The 4,238-nt window shown below is 44.4% G+C and overlaps 2 protein-coding genes across 5 annotated transcripts in view; one reads left to right on the top strand and one right to left on the bottom strand.

The window, feature by feature from the left end:
- LOC116848788 (very-long-chain enoyl-CoA reductase) overlaps window positions 1–4,238 on the top strand; it is a 114,240-nt gene that overhangs the window by 16,606 nt on the left and 93,396 nt on the right. The gene's annotated exons all lie outside the window — the stretch shown is intronic.
- The window catches only part of LOC116848784 (facilitated trehalose transporter Tret1-like), a 70,825-nt gene that overhangs the window by 8,435 nt on the left and 58,152 nt on the right, over window positions 1–4,238 (bottom strand). The window lies entirely within an intron of this gene.

Raw genomic sequence — 4,238 nt, 5'->3', positions numbered from 1 at the left:
GGGGGGGGGGGGGGGGGGAGGGGCGCATTAAGTGCGCGAAAGTGCGAGCGATATCGAATCGCGACTTCGCGAATCACTCCAACGAGGGCCGAGGGACAATTGTCCGCGATGTGTCCTGATGATGAGCGATCACGACGTCGTGGGCGCGCATGTTGCAGATATATCGATCAACTCGGCGGGAGCAAACGCGCGATAACTCGGGCTTACGCGTATCGGCCGGTCGCTTTATTACGCTCGTTCGGATTTAACGATCGGCCATTATTGCTCGAGGATCTTGGTCAATGTGAACGTCGACCTTAATAGCCGCGAATTTTCTTTAGAGCGCTTTCCGAAGCGCACGAAGAGCTCTTAAAGAGCCCTCACCCTGCAATTAAATCGCGGAGGGATCGCGCTCTTCTCTTTCTCTCTCGTCGCGACTTTCACTAGCTTTTCTACAAATCACGGCGATAAATCAACGCCCGCGCGCACCGCCAGCAAATTAAATCTCGCTCGCTAAATTTAATTACAGTTCCACAGTAGTTAACCCCTTGGAGCACGGTAGTTTCACCGTGTGATCACCTATTTCCAAAGGATCTCTTGGGTTGTTATTCCAGACGTGTGACATGAATATTTTATTAAAAGCCGCATTTTGAAGATCCTGTGCCTTAAACTGTGGTTAAACTACACACGGCTTCCTCATACCAACCATCTTTTCTTCGTTTGTCCTAACACGAAGAAGGGTAGTGATAGTACGTAAGTTTATTGTCACCAACATTATATGTATATAGGATTTAACAAGGAAATACTTTTCTTGATCCTAACTTCTAATGATTGCTTCTCTATGCGACTTTGTAGTTACAAATGCCAAATATTTTTTTTGCTCAGCGGAAGAAACTGAGAAAAAGATGCGCGGCATTTGTAACTATAATCACACAGAGAGATAATTGTTACAAATTTTGGTCGAGCGTTTTCTCATTAAATTCTACGATAACGTTAGTAATAATAACCCTACTATTACCATTCCACTACAAAAAGTATGATTAAGGCCAAAAATAACTAATTTCAGTTGAATTAACCATTTCTTTTCTTTCAATGCAGCCGAGCAGGGGAGTGAAGTAACCTTGAGACGGAAAATCTCGAGGGCAGGTGTCACGAAGTCGTGTCGGACGATCGGGTCGCCGCCGTGAAATCACTGTCTAAGTCGGGCACACTCCATTGAGAGATCGGATCTGCCTAATCCGGCGTGTCCCTTTGATTGTTTATTTATGCACACCTGACGCGACCGGATTCGATTCTCCTGACAGTTTAGACCGTCATGCCTGTCATTGGGGCGGTGGGCCCGCGCATAATATTTAAGACGGCATTAGATAGCTGGCGACACTCCGGGTCTTTCCGATATCGCGCAATCGCGTGAGTTATACGCCGACGCTCGTTCGGAGCCGTTGCACCGTTCACGCCTTTTGTGATTTACGGCGAACTGGTTTCGCCTGACAAAATTTTGCACACTGTCTCGCGCTCGAAGCTGTTTCCCCGCGCGAGCCGAAAGACACCGACAAGAGGGAACGCGTGGCGAGCCGAAGAGAATAATTCTCAATACGAGAGATCATAAGACTGGCTCGATATCAGATATCTCGAACACTTTTCCGTCGAATTACGTTCGTTCACATTGAGCGCAAAATGCGACTATTTTCGCGGGAGCAATCGATGTGTCTGAGAGTCACGAATGCGTCTTAAATGTTCCCTGACGAGCGAGCAGTCGTTTCAGCTGTTATCAACAGTAGAGATGCGAAGTGATAGGCACATCAGCGAAAATCAATAAGGAGGAGTAACGCGACGGCGAGAGCGACGCGGATATTTTCTGCGCGCGAGACTCGATTAATCATGCGAATTATCGATCCACCGTAGTTTGCAGGCTTTTTATTCCCCTTTACTTTGTTTCCTTTCTCGCTCGCTCGTTATTAGATCTCCGATCGCGTTCCGTTTTCCTCCCACGCGTGCTTCTCTTCATCCCGTTGCCTGGTGTGACGAATCAGTTGGTCGATCTTCGAAAATCGGCGAGATGGCGGATAAGTTCCGTGGAAACTACCCACCGGGCGCGATTTCTCACGTTACCCCTCTTCCCCTCCTTCCCCTAGATCCGCCCGCGGATTTATTTCCCGAGTGTGCGGCGCTGTGGGCATCCCGGCGAATCGCGTCGCAAAATCAATATCTCGAGATACCGCCGGGGAATACCCGTGAAAACGATCGCGCCAGGATAGAGCTCGCGGATAGCTCCAAGTACGCGCATTGTAAGTGATATACGTCGATTTGCTTCCGTCGTACTGAAAATCCATCGTGCTAGGAAACAAGAGGAAGGAAGGAGAGTGATCATTCTTCTCGTATGAAAAATACGCTCGTAAAAGCGCACAATGTGCGAATCGCGATCACGCAGCGAAACGGAACGGGGCTTACTTTCTCCAACTCTTTTTTGTATATAAATAACAGTTTCATATAATGGCAATGCCAGTTACATTAATATCGCATTTTCGTTGTTACATTTCGTGAGACGGTGATACAATATATCCCATGGGATATTGGAATATTGATAAAAATGGTCGCACCGAGTCGCGAACGTCGGCTCCGCAATTTATCTTTCCAAAGTGGAGCGGCACAAAAACGTCGTTAAAATGCTTCGTACTAAAAATTCCGCTTTGACCGCTCTTTTTCTTTGTAAATGCAGGACCGAAGATAACAAGACTGAAACGACCCTTTTTGCGTCGCAACTGTGCGGCTAATTGAACGGGCGAACGGGTAAAAGCGGCCGGCCAAAACGGGCCGCCCGTACGCGCGCGCGTCTGAATTTATAATTTAACGCGTTGCACTTAGCTGCGCTGAGGAAATTGTGCTCGATATTGATTAATTGGAGTCGCGTTTATACGGCGAGAAGGCGGAAACCCGCCGCCGGTGTAATCCGGAAATTAATAAGTCCGCGCGCGAGACTCGGAACCGAGCCGTTCGCGATCGCGAGCAAAGCTGAGGGATCGGCTGCATTCAAAAGGATGGTTCTGCAGTCGTAACAAAAATTATCTGGATGCGAGAAGTTGCATAGAATGGATGTACAGAGGATTACATATATGTCTAGTCATTCCTTAGCTACGTGTGTGTCCTAATTGAAAGATATCGCGTGTATTTAATCGATACAGATGATAGAATTTCTTTCTGAACTATTTGGAAGATTTAGCAAGGAAGTTTCTCTGTGGCGCCTATTCAGATTAAGGAGACTGGAGGGTCAGATTGCCTGAAAATGGTGCTTGTTTTTTCACAATTTTTGATAACAAACCACTGACAAACTCGTGAAAATATTTAATTTTGAAATATTAATTTTTTTATTATAAAAAAACTGAAAATTTATAAAATATAACTTTATAAAAAAACTGAAAATGATATTCCATTAAGATATTTGCAGTTTTGTTAACTTTTACTCAATTTCTATCATAGTGATTCACACGATAACGACAAGCTTACGGAAATTTTCTACTTAAAATTCAGCTTAATTGAACCACCGAGAGTCAAGATATTAAAATAATGACTTTGAAAAGAAAAACGAAATATATTTTAACTACATGTACCATACTTATATTGAGTATTATATTTGATCATCAAAATTATATTTTTCTTCTCTTTATATATTGTATAAATACACGTGAAAATAACACTTTCGCATATTCATTCAGTTTTGTCATAAAAAATTGTGAAAAAACACAAGCACGATTTTCAGACAATCTGACCTTCCAATTTTTCCCTTAAAATCAGATTAATAATTGGTAGTGGGACCTAAATTCGCGCATGTAGAATATCGCTAGAACGCTGCTGCACACAAATTCTACGTACCACGGACGATTTTTTCGCAGAATATAAAAAAACTGATAAATTTTAACTGCGATATTTAGAATTTTACCTGAAGCAGCACAACATTTCTTTTGAGCGTGGAGGAATCGCGGCGGCGGATCCTGCGGATAGTGCACGCCTAATAATAATTTCGTGTCGAGATTTAATAAGAGATGCCCCGCTCTCTATCTCTCCTCTCTCGCCACAAAGAATGGCTGCCGCGAGGCTAAAGGGGTTGGCCGCCATTTCGAAATCGTTCCATCGCGCGTTCGAGTACCGAGGGAAACGTAACTTAATTACTGATTTTTGCGATAAGACGAGAAGCTTCGTACCGACCGGGGCAAAAGAAGAGAGAGAGAGAGAGAGAGAGAGAGAGAGAGAGAGAGAGAGAG

Source organism: Odontomachus brunneus, unplaced genomic scaffold, assembly GCF_010583005.1.
Source record: "Odontomachus brunneus isolate Ranch 3 - 2012 unplaced genomic scaffold, Obru_v1 Obru_scaffold_100, whole genome shotgun sequence".
In the NCBI taxonomy this organism is placed as follows: Eukaryota; Metazoa; Arthropoda; class Insecta; order Hymenoptera; family Formicidae; genus Odontomachus; species Odontomachus brunneus.
Note: the sequence above shows the minus strand (reverse complement) of the source record. Positions and strands in the feature narration are given on the sequence as shown.